The sequence below is a fragment of the Alosa pseudoharengus genome, unplaced genomic scaffold, assembly GCF_046254945.1.
Source record: "Alosa pseudoharengus isolate Yale_2024_CS ecotype anadromous, Long Island Sound unplaced genomic scaffold, YU_APseudo_1.1 YU_APseudo_1.1_scf_1, whole genome shotgun sequence".
Classification (NCBI taxonomy): domain Eukaryota; kingdom Metazoa; phylum Chordata; class Actinopteri; order Clupeiformes; family Clupeidae; genus Alosa; species Alosa pseudoharengus.
Window position 1 is genome coordinate 10,345,045 of NW_027468564.1, and position 16,471 is coordinate 10,361,515.

The window sequence follows — 16,471 nt, forward strand, 5'->3', positions numbered from 1 at the left end:
ACCCCCCCGCCCGTGCTGCACATGGCCCATTATATCTCTATGCTTCAATGCTGATTGAGCTTGCTTAACTGCCTGCTCTGGGTTCCACTTCCTCCCTGCATTAACTGAGGGTGCAACTTTCCTCACCACTGGGTCCTTGGACTGAGTAAGAGTCAATTCCAATCTAGCCTTAGCACACTTAAATTCCTCTGTCAGACTAGATATTGGCAACTCTACAATACCCTTCCCATACAAGGCTACACTGCTTAAGCAGCGTGGGACTCCGAGCCATTTTCTGACAAAGGAGTTGATCATTTTTTCCAACCTCTCTACCTTTGACAGAGGAACTTCATAAACTGTCAATGGCCACATTAGCCGAGGCAACAAACCAAACTGCAAACACCACAGCTTGAGCTTACCTGGCAGCCCCGACTTGTCAATTTTTGCAATACCTTGCCTAGTGACCTGTCTCAAGTCTTCAACCTGTGATTTATCACTAAGGCTTGCATCATACCACCTTCCCAGGCTCTTCACTGGTTTCTCCAGAACTGTGGGAATCACCTCCTTATTTATAGCAAACTTCTTATCTGTTACCTTCCCTTTAATAATTGAGAGACTCCTAGACTTACTTGGTTTCACCTTCATTCTGGCCCATTGCAGATTACTATTTAACTTACCCAGCAACCTGTTGGTGCATGGAACGGTTGTCGTCAAGGTTGTCATGTCGTCCATGAAAGCCCGAATCGGGGGGAGGCGTGGCCCTCCCTGCAACTTCTCCCCGCCCACTACCCATTTTGAGGCCCTAATAATGACCTCCATTGCCATTGTAAAAGCAAGTGGGGAGATGGTACATCCGGCCATGATTCCTATCTCAAGTTGTTGCCAACCTGTGGTGTAATCAGCTGTAGTAAAACATAATTGAATATCCAGAAAGTATGCTTTTACTAGGCTTTTAATGCTACCTGGGATTCTGAAATAATCAAAGGCCTCCCACAACAGACTATGCGGCACAGACCCAAAAGCATTAGCCAAATCCAAGAACACAACGTGCAGGTCTCTCTTCTCACGCTTTGCTAATTGAATTTGGTGCCAAATCATGCTGGTATGCTCTAAGCACCCGGAGAAGCCAGGAATTCCAGCTTTTTGCACCGTGGTATCAATTAGTTTATTCCTTTCAAGGTAATTTGTCAGTCTCCGTGCCACCACACTAAAGAAAACCTTCCCTTCAACATTCAGTAGACTAATTGGCCTAAATTGATTAATCTCCACTGCGTCCTTTTCTTTGGGAATAAATATTCCCCCAGCCCTCCGCCAAGCCTTGGGAATACTCTGCTTTTTCCAAACTATCTTCATTAATTGCCATAAAAATCTTAAAACATCTGGTGCACTCTTATACAACCGGTAGGGCACTCCATTAGGTCCCGGGGCTGAAGAGGCCCTTGCACGTTTTATTACTTCTTGCACCTCTTTCCACCTTGGTGGACTATCGTCGCATTGGCTACTTAATTCACCAATAGGTGGGATATCAGCAGGAAGTACCATCTCCCTGAACCTCTCCCTATCTTTGTGCACTCCCTCTAAATACTCCTCAAGCTTCTGCTTAGGTTCCAAAAGACTACCACTCTTCTGCATTACGAATAAAGACTTAACAAACTTAAATGGGTCTTTATAGAATGCTAGTCGGGCTCGTGATTTCTTCTTCCTATTTTTCCTAATATATTCAGCTCTTCTTAGCACTACTAACCGCTCCCTCACATCTGCCTGTAGACAGTCAATACCTTCCTTCTCATCATCTGTAGCTTTTCTCCACTGCTTCTTAAGCTGCCTCCTCTCCTTGATAAGTTTATCTATCTCCTGCTGGCGCCTAGATTTAACTACCTCATGTAGCCGTTTTGTCCTTCTCTCAATAGTCCCAAATCTTTCCTTACCATAGCTATAAATAATGTCTCCCATTTTCTCTAATTTGCTTTCAGCCGTCCCCTTGAGCTGACCCAGGATACTGACCAAATCACTATTAACATCTTCCCACATTCTACATTCTGCTGCGCCTGGCCATCTAACCCCAGGCCTATGACCATTAATCTTCTCCCTCCTTGGCTGACTGGCCTCTCTCTCTGCCTCAGTGCTAGAACTTACCTCAACAACAGGGGTACTGATGTCCTGCGAACTGTGGGTTTCTTCCTGTCGCTGGACTTCAACCGACTGACTTGATGCACTTCTTAAGAAATAGCTATCAATGCGGGGACCCTGTGTTCCCTCTACCAAGCACTTCTTTTTCCCTTGATGAATTTTCAGGCCCTTTAGACTTGTAACCTTCTGCCAACCACACACACACATCTGCAGCTTTTTCTCAGTTTTCTCTGAACTAGTGGCTTCCACAAACATGTTTTCCTTACTCGTAATCAAATTCGTTCCAGGGTCAGTAACCATGTCTATCACAAGTGAGTCATCTTCCGCCCCTGCTCTCGCTGACTCTAGGGGTATTTTTTCATTATGTCGTACTGTAGCTTAGTAGGGTGCAGCCCATAGCTTAGTGAAGCCTGGGCTACTGCCACAATGAGCTGCTAACCCATTGTAGCCCCGGCGGGGTCTATTCCCTCCTGCCATTATTATTATTATTATTATTTTGTCTTTAAAATGCTGTTTATATTAGGCTACTGTTTACATTATTGTGGGCTAGCTACATATTAATCTTGTGTCATTAGCCTACATGTAAAGCACATTAGATGACCACTGTGCATGATAATGCACCACCTTCTTTGTATATCGCATTGCACATATTGTATATATTTTTTGCACTTCTGATTAGACACAAACTGCATTTCGTTGTCTCTGTACTCTGCACAATGACAAAGTTTAATCTAATCTAATGTGCTATAAATACATTTACACACTACCTTAGAATGTAGGCTTCTAAACAAAGGATGTATGTCATTAGGTTAATTTATGCCTATCAAATATTAGCCTAAATAATTAAATGTCAGATACTTTTTTAATAACTATAGTTGCCAATTAAACTATTTTAGCTTCCTTAGTTCTAAGGTTCTAACGTGTCAGCTGCTTTGGCGCCAAAAACTTGACGCTGTCATCAGACAACCAAGGGAGACGTTGAATGAAAGATTCTTTGAAGACAACACTGGTTAGATCTCCTCCAAGGTTGAACTTATTTTTCAAAGCTGAGTTGACAGAGGAGGTAAATAGAGATTACATTGGATAACCAGTCACACGAGATTTAAGGGTAAGTCAGACATCCCAACCTGCAAAAAGGCATTTCAGGGAGGTACCCCCCCCCCCCCAAAAAAAAAAAAAAAAGTAAATAAATAAAAAATAAAATAAATATCAATAAAAAATGACTTTAGCCTTCTTAGATACTGAAATAGTGATGAATAGCCTATGTTTGTTAATTAATTGTCTCTACTCAGCACACCAAATAAGGAAGGCCTATTAAAAATTGTGATAATAAAATATGTAGATTTTGGTAGTTTGGTCTTAATGTAGCCTTGGCAAATAGCCAGTAGGCTAGTCAGGAATAATATGCAGATGAAATGACACTTGTTAAACTCACCTCAGCATGTCTTTTGCAATCATTTAACCCGCCAGTCACTGTTAGCCTACAAACAGTGCAGCATGCAAGACTATTGTTATTTTGAACTCTTATGAGACAAGGGTACACTTTCGTGTAGTCTGATGTGAAATGGGTCCTTTTGGGGGGGCAATCTGCCTCTGCCATGACGCTCCTGTTCCTACTGAACTGAACATGAAACAGGCCAATCAGGATGCTCTCTGTGTTGAACAGCCACACACACGCTACCTCTCTCTCTCTCCATCCCCGTCATGTGCGCGCTACACTCAGATGCACACACGATTTGAAGTTTCGGTCTCGTGTGCGCGCTCTTGCTCGCTCGCTCTAGATTCCGGGAGATTTTATCTAATTTGCGGGCATCAGGGAGCCGTTATCAATATGCGGGAGACTCCCGGAACTTCCGGGAGACTTGGGATGTCTGGTAAGTGTAGTTTGTCTTTTTATGTTTGTAACGTTAGCTAATAATAATAGAAAATATGAAACACCATCTTCATGGCTAACATTAGCTATCTGCTAACGTTAGCTAGCTAGCTAGTTAACCAGAGCTTTGCTGAGGAGTTAGGGTGAATGTAGACCTAGTTTAGAAATAATTCGGCACCTTTTTGTCCCTTCATGCTACAAATAACTTACTATTAATATAGTAAGATCTAGCTCTATCTAGCTAGAGCTATGTGTAATGTCAATGTTTAACCGTGATGTTAGTGGCTAATGGCTACCTTCCACATAATATTAGCAGTTAAGCTAAGGTGACCAGATTTCTGAGACAAAATCCGGGGACATTTTCAGTTGAGAAGCGTAAAACGTGTAATGTTGTAATTTTTGCAAACTTAAAACAGGGACACTGTCCCAGGGGCATCACAAGACTAGAGCTGCACTAGTCCACAAGCACCCCTAGGGGCGTTGGGGGGCATGCTCCCCCGTAAGAAAAATTGGTATATTTTAACGTTTAAATGCATCAATCTGGTGCACTTTCAAAAGAAATTCAGAGGTTAGACTTCATTATTCTTATCTATGGATGGATATATTTGTGCTGTAGCCTAAACTTCCACTTCAGAATTTTGACCATGCACACACAGGTGGAATAGTTATAATATTGCAATAAGTTATGATATATTGCCCATCCACAAAGCATCCTTTCTTCACAGTTTCACAGTTCAGAAATGGTCCAAAATAGTATTGGCTACATTTCAGCAATCAATGAAATTATATCCTAGTGGCCGTGTTGTTCAGATAGTTAATCTAGCTAGTTATCTTGGTCATTGTAATGCCTATCTTCATTTTTTTTCAGGACAGTCTGTGCTTTACCCATCTGAGAATGTATGATGTGATAATATTTGTCTTATGTACCCAGACAGCAAAATATATTTGGGCCAGATTTGGTCCAGATCTTCATTAGCATTTGGCGCAGATCCTCTAAACCAGAGATCACCAAATGGCGGACCGTGGCCCGAGTCCGGACCGTGACGTGATCCTATCCAGACCCAGACCATAATAGCCTAATTTAGATTTTCACATAAGAACCAATTTGAAGCACCTCTACTAGATTCTAGACATTTTTAACACGGGTGGCACTAGTGAGGCACTGATTAATTCAAGGGTGGCATGAGGCAAAACATCCAGATAAACAGAAACAGGCTCAAGATGTGAAATTAGCACAAATACATTAGGGAAACCAGATGCAAACACCATAGCAGGGTTGCCAACTTTGGGTGTTTGGCTGGAGTGAGATTTTGTGAATTCATAGTGAGTGTGCGTTAAATTTTTCCCTAAACCTAATTTTAAAAATGTCTGTCCCCTGACTTTTTTGCTATGTACAGTATAATCCCTGATTTAAGTTTCTTCAAAATGTACAATTAAATTATTGATTGCACTTGAAAACAAGACCAGTGTTTTAACCCTGTGGCATGGAAGGATTATGAGCCACTGGGCCCCTGGGCACAGACATGAAAAGGGCCCCTCTGCCCACCTGAAAAAGGTAGTAGCTCAGTAGAAAAAAATGAAAAATAACCCCTTAAATGATGACTTCTGGCGTTTTTGTGGAAAGAAATGGACAGATTGAGACTTATGAATGTGTGTATGAGTGTACGTATGTATCAGGGATGGAAATAGCCTAAAATATTTTTTTCCACCTACCATTGTGGCTGGTGGATTCCAAAGTCTACCAGCCACTAGAGATACAGTATGAACATTTGATGAAAAATCATGACCAAAATGATCACGGTTATTGGTATTTCAATATGATTAAAATGTGCTGACTTTTCTTCTAAACCTACCATCAATGTTGGACAGAACTCATAATTGGCCTGCCCTTCATGCCCAGTAGCAACAAATCTAAAGGTCAACAGAACAGCTATAGTGTCATAAAAGTGGTGTGGCTCCTTTAAGACCCAATCCACTTGTGTGAGTTCTGGAGCCATCCAACTTTATCTAACTCTATACTATCCTACATCATCTGATTTTAATATTATGTCTAGGCTACAGTATATTTAACATTTAACATTTATTTTCTATTTGGCCTGTTATGAAATTATGCATTGACCAATATAAGCACACTTTTTTAAGACACTTAAATACATGCATGCATTTTGTGAAAACAAATCATTATGTCTACATCGACAAACTCTTAGCCATGATCCTCTGATTTTAATATTTACACATATGTAGGTATTTAAGCACAGCTCAGTTTTAAGACACTTAAAGCCCAAAATTGGAGACCATATAGAATTTTGCTACCATTTCAAAACCGGATTACTCTGGAACGGCTTATTGTACAGGGGATTGCATTACACCTTTGTGTTCGGTAAGGTCTGCTGTTTATTCTGGTTTACGGTTTGTCATGTGTGGAACGAAAAGTTTGTGAGATATTCCTACTATAGGAACTGAAATGAGCGCAGAGCTATAGTAGCCTAATATGATTATTTCTTAAAAGTTAATTTATTTTTCTCGCGAACCGTTTATCGCAGCAAATAGCGGCTATACCTTATAAAAGATGAGAAAAAGTTATTTCATGTGATGTCTGTGAGGCTACTTCGCGAGTAGTTCCTAGAGAAGAATGAGCGGCCACACTTTATGTCTGTCTGCCTCATGTCTAAATAGCAGCGTGTTCCGTGAAGGTGTCGCGGACCGGATTAAAATAGCCTAGTCAGCGAATCAACAATCAGAGAAAACTGCGCTGAGAACGCTGAGAACGTTGTAGGCGGATATTAGACCTACCTGCTGTTGGTTTAGACATATGTATGCCTTAAACTCGTATCCTGTCATTTAGAAACAATGCTATGGTCTAGTCTAGTCATCAACAAAAAATGAACGGATTGCAAAAAAAAAGAATGGATTTGGCGTGACATTTCTTGAGTGTGCGTGAGAGCGTGAGATTGGTGCTGAAAGCGTGAGTGTCACGCCAGATGCGTGAGAGTTGGCAACCCTGCATAGGCTACTAATAAATTGAAGGACAAAAAACACAAATACCTTACTCTCACATAAAATGTCTTTGTATTTGAATAAAATGTAATACAAACATATTAAAGTTGTCTGTCACTGGGCTATGCTGTTCTAAAACAAATTCCATCATGGGGACATTAAAATATAGTCAATTTTATTATATTACTGTAAATGAAGATATATAAAATATACTCATCCAAGACATTTCCCCCCACTCTATGGCCATCTATTTTTGTAGGTGTTAAAATAATTTGACCTGCTTTTTTTGTCTATTTGTTTATTTTCTCAAGAAACTTGAGGTTGGTATGAAGGAGTGTATTGTGTATGTGAGCAATTTCATCTTCCTGAATCTCAATATTATGAGTCTGGGCAAATTATTAATAAAATTTTCACGTGGGGTAACTTGTTGCAGGGCAACCATAACCGGTTCCATGTCTTCCGATTAGATGATTAATCATCAGTTTCTTGAGAACTTTAAAGTTCTCACGAAACTTGAGGTTGGTATGAAGGAGTGTATTGTGTACTGTATGTGAGCAAACATTGTGCACGTTGCATCTTGTTGCAACTTCTTGCAGGGCAACCACATAACCGGTTCCATGCGTTTGAATTGGATGACTTCTATGTGTTTGAATTGGATGACTAAAGTTCTCAAGAAACTTATCTGCCTGAATCTCAATATTCTGATCACAACAACTCTGGGCAAATTACAAGTCAGCACCAGTGCTGCATTCATTGTTTTGCACTTTTATAATCACATCACCAAAAGTAGGTTATTGGTTTTACCAAAAGAATTTGGCACTATTTTTAAACTACAAACCTATAAAATATTTTGATACAAAATATGATGCCATTTTTTTCCAACTAAATAAAATAAAAATGACAACATACTATTTTGTATTTTACATACATGTATCAGACATACTGCCTATGGCTGGCTGTTGGCTGCAGCAACTCAAGCTAGGTAGGACTGATTGTTTTGTGTTTGTTTTGTGTTTGTTTTGTGTTTATGTTAGTTTTGATCCAATTTGACAGCTTTGCTATGTTGCCCACACAAAATTTCTACCAGCCCACCCAAATATAGTAGCCTAGCCTAGGTTAGAACCAGCCCTGCCCTATTTGGAGACATATTTTACGATAATAATGGAGAAAATGTAAGCAAAACTTTAGGTTTTTGTTAACGGAATCTCCCGACCCTCATTCATCTATTTGCGCAACACCCCACATTCTGCCTTCAATCCAGCAAGACAAGTAAAATAAATGTTTATTTTTTTTTTTTTAAAGCTGTCATCGTCATAGGCACGATATTTAGGCTACCTCTGTTAAGCCTGCACAAAGTTGCGTATTAAGGAGTATTTCCTGATCGGGGAAACCTTTCGTTCCACAGTTCAATTGTGCCGCAGGCCAATAAAGGCAAGCGTGTTTGCCACTTACATTTCTGACGTCTGATAGGCCTACTTCACACTGCTGCTAGTGCATCAAGAAAGGTCCCGCCTTACACCATGTTAATGGCCAATTGTAGACTAGGATTTGGGGTGGCACCTGGGGTGGCCAATCGAATATCAAGGGTGGCCTGTGCCACCCGGAGCCACCCCTCTGGCTCCGCCCCTGTATATATATTATACATACATACATATACATAGCCTAAACATTGTGATGCTCCGGACCTTTGCTTGAGGAAATTTTCCATAACTGGACCTCGCTGAAGATTAATTGAATACCCCTGCTCTAAACGGACCTGCCCCGGGGTCATTTCTTCCAACGGGCCAATACCGGAACAGGTTGGAATTACGGATCAGAGACAGATCTGGGCCAGAACTGGCCCAGTACAGTTAATATTGCCATGGCATTTGGTGCGGATCTGGCCCAGACTCATATTCTACATCTGGGGCTCATCTGGCCCTGGTCTGTGATTCATATTTAAGCTATCAGACAATAAGACCCACACAATTTGTAATTTTCAAAATAGTTCTTTATTTTAAAAAGGCAAAAGAGAACACTGTGTCCGCTAGCCTAAGCTTAGGCCTAGGCCTACAACATAATAAAACCAATATGTGAAATATAAGGCTTATGTTGATAAACAAACTCCGCTAAACGCACTGAAAAAAAATGTCATGTTAACATAGTCCGTTGCATCTAACCTATTTTTTACAGTCTATGCAATGGACCCGATATTAAAGGTGCCATGTGTAAGAATTGAGGTAAAAATATCCAAAAGATGAGCTACACGCATCAAAAGAATGAGAAGAAATAAGGGCGATGATGTCATTAAAAAAATAACAAGGTATAGTGCTGCAGATATATCAACTTGAATTAGCATGCTAAATTACTAGCCACAGCCCGACAGGTGTCATAATACCAGTTTCGGCCATGGGAGGCAGTATACGGACAACATAACCGCTAGCCAAACTGCAATACACGTGTCTCGGTTGTTACTCTAGGGTAAACCAGCTCACTTTCTGGAGGTATACTGCCCCCATCTTTTATGGAATGTGGAGTATGATTTGATTTTTGGCGGACATTACACATGGCACCTTTAAGCGATTTTGGTGAATAATAAGCAAAGCTCACCAATTTAGCCTTAAAGCTCATGTTCACATAGTTGTGGATGCATGTTTAAAAGAACCTAGACTACAAGCTAACCGTAGCTACTACCCAGCTTGTCTGGCACGTTTCAGGTTGTCAGAATTTCAGAGTAAACTAAGTTTGTAAACTTTTATGTTTAATACAGGCCTAAATATTTAGCAGACTAAAATGACATCAACACCAGTTTACATTTAAAATGATACTTGTATAATGTACTTACCAATAATCACAAAGACGGTGCAGCCTGTCTTCCACTCTGCATAATTACATAACGTAGAGTTGCAGGTTTATGTGGGGGAAAAGTGTTCCGTTAGTTGTGGCGCGTCAGGTCTGCGCAGCTGACCTGAATAGTGAGTGCAACTGCTGCGCGAATCTGCTGATTCAAAAACGGATCTGGCACAGATGTAAATGCTGTCTGGGTAGCCTAATAGGGCCTAGTTGTCAGTCTTATCAAGAAAAAATAACTCACGTCTCATGATTTTTTTTCTTTATATTTTTGTCTTAATGTCTCTAGGAAGCATGCCAGTAGAAATATAGGCTATTCATATTTGTAGGTGATTGTCTGGAATCTGGCAATATGAGAATCATTATGGTGGGATAGGCCTACTCTGGCTAAACAACTTACAAAAATGTTTTACTGGCATAAATCGTAATAGGCCTACATTATAATTTTGGCCCAAAGTTGGAGACCATGTAGACATTTGTTGCAATTTCAAAACCGGACTAGGAACCGCTTGTTGTAGGCCTACCGATGCTAGAGTTGTTGCATAAGTTCATTGTAAATTTTCTCGCGAACCATTCATCACAGCAACTTGACGCTAATATCATTGGAAAGCTTAGATTCCGGTCGTTATCGTGATATCTGCGTATGATATGTATGCTATCTGTGTGACGAGTACTCCGCAATTTTAAGCAGCTTTTTGAGCAGCTGACACGTTCGTGATGAATAGTTGAATAAGTCCCCAGCACAAGTGGTTTCATTTTAAAGATTCTACCGCGCTGCTATTCCACCAATCGAAATAGCCTACCAGAAATATGGGCATTCTAGAACATCTTGGAGGTCTGAGCTGAGCGCTTGCTTTGACTGGCTTGAGCCTGTGCGTGAAGGGTGCGCAACTGTACGTTTGATCACTGTTTTCTTTCTTTCTTTTATTCCAATTTCGGGTCTGTCAGTCACAGTGAAAACCGGGGACTTTTCCGGGGACAGCTCCAGCCGGGGACAGGTCACCGAAATCAGGGACTGTCCCCGGAAACCGGGGACGTCTGGTCACCCTAAGTTAAGCATAAGGGAGGTTTGGAAGAAAACTGCCATAGTCTCTCATTTGGCAATGTGACAAGTGGGTGTGATAATTACCTAACTTGTAGCTATTTTCTAGATTAATGCAATTTACTTCCTGCATTTCAGAGTCTTTACTTTTAAGATGAAGAAATAAAGAAAGCCTTCTCTGCCTCACAGAGGACTTGCTGGGGGTTCGTGGGCATCAAGATCCCTGTGGAACTAGATTCTGAAGGTGGGCTTAGAACATTTCTGTTTTCAACATATATATAATATATTGCAACTTGGCATGATGTGTGATGTGTTACATTGCCCCTAATCTTTTGAATTAATTTCTGTAATCTCTTTATATATACATATTGCCAAAAGTATTGGGTCACCTGCCTTGACTCACATATGAATTTAAGTGACATCCCATTCTTAATCCATAGGGTTTAATATGACGTTGGTCCACCCTTTGCAGCTATAGCAGCTTCAACTCTTCTGGGAAGGCTTTCCACAAGGTTTAGGAGTGTGTTTATGGGATTTTTTTACTATTCTTCCAGAAGAGCATTTGTGAGGTCACACTGATGTTGGACGAGAAGGCCTGGCTCTCAGTCTCCGCTCTAATTCATCTCAAAGGTGCTCTATAGGGTTGAGGCATATGCGAATCAAGGCAGAATCATCATTGGCAATATAGTGTATAGGGTTGTTTTGTTACTGTAGGAGATTTCATGTGCTACCTAGATGGGTGCATGTACACTCTCTGTAGGAGGTTTACATTGTAAACATCTTGTAAATGTTCAAGCATAGGCTATCACAGAGAAGCTGAGACTACAGTACTACTACTAGCATTTACCATTGTGATGTTTATTCTGTTAAACAATGAAAATATCGATACCTGAATTGAAAATGTTATACAATGTCACTCGCCCCTTAAAAATTTCTCTCTCTCTCTCTCTCTTTTTCTCACCCCCCCACACACATCTCTCTCTCTCTCTCTCTGTCTAATACATACCTCCCTCAAACACATCTTGTTCTTTCACACGTGTCTCTCTCTCTCACATACAAACACACTCCCCTCTCTCACACATACACATACCCTCTACAGTGTTTCCCCTAGAAATGTTTCCAGTAGCAGTGCTGTTACGTGCCGGAAGTTGTAATCAAGCCATGGTAGGGGGCTTATTTTTTTTAATCTATGGATGAAAATATTTTGGCTGTAGCTTCTTCAGAATTTTAACCATCAACACAGGTGGAATAGTTATGATGATGCAGTAAGAAAGTATGAAGTGGTCACCTGTGTTGTTAAGCTAGTTAATCTAATGATAATGTAATGGCCATCTATGCTATTAACAGTCCGTCCAGGATTTTGCGATCGCAACAATTAATGCAAATTCGACAAATCCCCTCAAATTCTGTGTGACCTTGCAATTTTGTCCAAACTCTGCAACTTGTCCGCAAATTTGACCAATCATTGTGAAATTTCACCTACCACAACAGTACCTTGCGCAGAATATTGAGCCAGATGCCAAACTCATTTTTGCAGACACGAGAGACCGCCAGAGACTTGTTCGTTCCTCTGCCGTTTTGATGACAATAAATAGAAGGCTAACATTAATGGTCTGCTAACTTGCATCTCTCAACCTGGTGTTGCTAGGCTGTGAAAGTAAGTTCATATAGGACTACTTGGTTTACTTACATTTGAGTAAGCTATCCAACCCATTGGCAAACTTTTACATCTGAAGATGTCCTTGTTACACAAACTAGACTCACAAGCTCATATCACATTTGCTTGTGAGTCTAGTTTGTGTAATGCTTACCAAAATCATAGAAAATACCATTGCAAGACACTTATCTCTTCTATGATCCAAGAAAGATTTCATGCATCCACATATCCTAATGTAGCCTGGCCTTGGCCTGTCTATGTACTTCCGGTCGATTTATTTTCCCTACAGTACTCCGTCTGGAATAGGTTGATTCACGCTCGTTTACTTCGGCAGTTGGGCAGCCGACCAACCAGCGAACAGTGGGCGTCCCTGAGAGCGATTACGTACCCAGGCATGGTGTTTCAATTACTACGTCCCCGCCCCTGAAGCAGATCGCTTGGAATACATCAACGTAGGGAGCGAAAATGACTTATACTTATGAAATCTTTGAGCAAATGTAAGTAATACTTTAGCCTATTAACAGGAGTGTCATGAACGAAGTCACAGTGGAGTAGGATGTTATATCGTCAGCTAAACTTTAGTCATAGATTTTGTCACTTGAAATAGGCTACAAACGTACCCGAGTCAAACTGTAGTTTAGTAGGCTACATGGTCGGGTCAAAATCGCTATTTTTCAAACACTAAGAAGGCTCGACATAACTTGAAACTTTGATCGAAGCATCATCAGTGTCTCTACATATGAACTCGAGCATTAAGAACATTGTTCGTGTAGACATAGTTTACTAAAAAGAAAGATTTTGGACAACTCACTCCTTGCAAGATGGCAAAATGGCAGCGAGCAGAAAAAACAAGTGAGTTGTTCAAAACCTCTCTTTTAGTAAACTCTGTGTACACCAACAATGTTCTCAATGCTCGAGTTCATGTGTAGAGACACTGATGATACTTCGATTAAAGTTTCATGTTGTGTCGAGCCTTCATAGTATTTGAAAAATAGCGTTTTTGATTGTATCAAATAATTGATTGTATCAAATAAGTAGTAGCCCTATAGGAATCCCATTCAAAAGGTCATTTTACCCGAAAACGACAACGAATACAAGCTTAAAAGTGGCGCTTTGGACGTACTTATGCATTTATATGAAAGTTTGACTTGGGTACATTCACAAAACACTATGATGCATTTTGGCGAGAGTTACGCAGATGAAACGTGTGATTGTTTGCTGATAAGATGCACCCGTGATTGTGAGGGGCGTGCTGCAGAGAAACTTCTCTGTATGACGAAACGCCGGTTGTTAGTGATTGGTTCAAAGGAACTCCAATGATTTTAAACCTCAAACTGTGCCCTCCCACCCGGAAATAAACGAATGCCTATGGATCTAGGCCAGACTCTCATAACTACGTTATGAATTGCATCCACACAGCAGCCTTTTAACTGTGTTAATGTTAATTGCAAGGATTCCCACACGAACGTCTTAAAATGACTGAACTTTATTGAATGCTACCTCTGACTAAGAATGCATTACTTTGCACTTGTATAGTCTTTTATTTTGGAATCTTAAGAGCAATAAACATATATTGCAATGTTAAAGAATTCATGTTTTTTCATTCATATATGTAAATAAACATGTATAAGTTGCTATTAGTGAATTAATTGGGAGATAATCGATAATCGAATTGAAATCGAATCGGACTGAAAAAATGAATCGTTAGAATAATCGATGCATCAAAAAAATAATCGCTAGATTAATCGTTTAAAAAATAATCGTTTATCCCAGCCCTATTTATTAGTGCATTACTTTCTGAAGCAATTGACAAAGTCGTTTGCTCGTGACAGCCAATCAAAATAGGTGGCAACGCTGCTAAACAGAAAGTGAACTTAAATTCTAACCAATCTTCGGTTGTTTGACATGAAACTTGCTGTGACTGCTTATAGCCATATATCTGATGTAACAACATTGAGTTGCATGGCAACTCCAGCTTGTTTGCTTGGCCCCCTCATTGCTGCTTGCAGCTATATTTAATAGTGTTTTTTTCTCTTTCCCAAGATGTTTCTGATGTTTCCATCAACCCAGCGAATAGATCTACGGTGGAGGAGACAAACACATCTGTCTTCATATGTACCCCAGAGTTCTCACCCCAATTCTGATGTCATGATGTCTGATTATTGACTAAGCTCAGTAAGATTTTACTTTGAGTTCTTTATCTGTTTAGTTCTTCAAGGTAAAGAGTTTAAGATATATTTTTGTTTACATTCCATTGTTACTGAGTGCTTTTTGCCAATGCCAGTTTGTAGTACACTAATGTCTGTAAACACTTTCTCTAGAATTTACAGAGGTTTTGCTCCAATAAAGTCTTTTTGGTTAAAAAAAAAAACTTTGTAAGACAACTCTAGATCTGTGTATGATGAAACATACTTGTATAGAAGGCTGGTATTTCAGATCTATACTATACTTAAGTCTTTATACCATTGTAATACTCATATATTGGTTTCGCATAAATAGTTATTAATGCATCAAAATACATTACATCGTAAATAATTGTTGAAGAGTATCTACAAACAAATTCAATTAAATAACACTCCTATAATGAGGCTTTTACAGTGAAATAATGTTGCTTGTTTAATATTTTTTAGTAAAATTGACTGGGATTTGATGTACAAGAAGTGTCAAACTTGATATAAATTTTACTGGAAAAAAATGTTATATAGCGTAATGGTCATGCTAATTTAGCAGAAATCCAAAGTTGTAGATGCAGGTTCAAAATGTTAAATTTACAAGTTGTTTTGTAAAGATTATTACAGTTTTAATTTACCGACTTTCTGGCAACACAGTTGGCTTATTTTTTCCCGCAAAAAATACAGGATTTTTTTTCAAGTGCTATATATTTTTGTAGTAGAACGTGAATGCTAAACTGTGAAACATTCACAAGTTGATGTTTTCACCATGAACTTTGACAGTTAATTTCAAAGTAATTTCGACCAAATTACCACGAACTGCAATAAACTTTCATAGTAGGATTGTAAACATGGATGATTATTTTAAAGTGAACTTTAATAGTTCAACCATGAAGTATTTTACGGTTTTAATATGAAATTTCACATATCATATTTATACATTTTCATAGTAGAACTGTGAATGCTGAACCGTGAAACATTCACAAGTTGATGTTTTCACCATGAACTTTGACAGTTAATTTCAAAGTAATTTCGACCAAATTACCACGAACTGCAATGAACTTTCATAGTAGGGATGTAAACATGGATGATTGTTTTAAAGTGAACTTTAATAGTTCAACCATGAATTATATTACAGTATTAATATGGAATTACACAGATCATATTCATAAATTTTCATAGTAGAACTGTGAATGCTGAACTGTGATACATTCACAAGTTGATGTTTTCACTGTGAACTATGACAGTTAATTTCAAAGTAATTTCGACCAAATTACCACGAACTGCAATGAACTTTCATAGTAGAATTGTAAACATGGATGATTATTTTAAAGTGAACTTTAATAGTTCAACCATGAAGTATTTTACGGTTTTAATATGAAATTTCACATATCATATTTATACATTTTCATAGTAGAACTGTGAATGCTGAACCGTGAAACATTCACAAGTTGATGTTTTCACCATGAACTTTGACAGTTAATTTCAAAGTAATTTCGACCAAATTACCACGAACTGCAATGAACTTTCATAGTAGGGATGTAAACATGGATGATTGTTTTAAAGTGAACTTTAATAGTTCAACCATGAAGTATTTTACGGTTTTAATATGAAATTTCACATATCATATTTATACATTTTCATAGTAGAACTGTGAATGCTGAACTGTGAAACATTCACAAGTTGATGTTTTCACCATGAACTTTGACAGTTAATTTCAATGTTTTCACCATGAACTTTGACAGTTAATTTCAAAGTAATTTCGACCAAATTACCACGAAATGCAATGAACT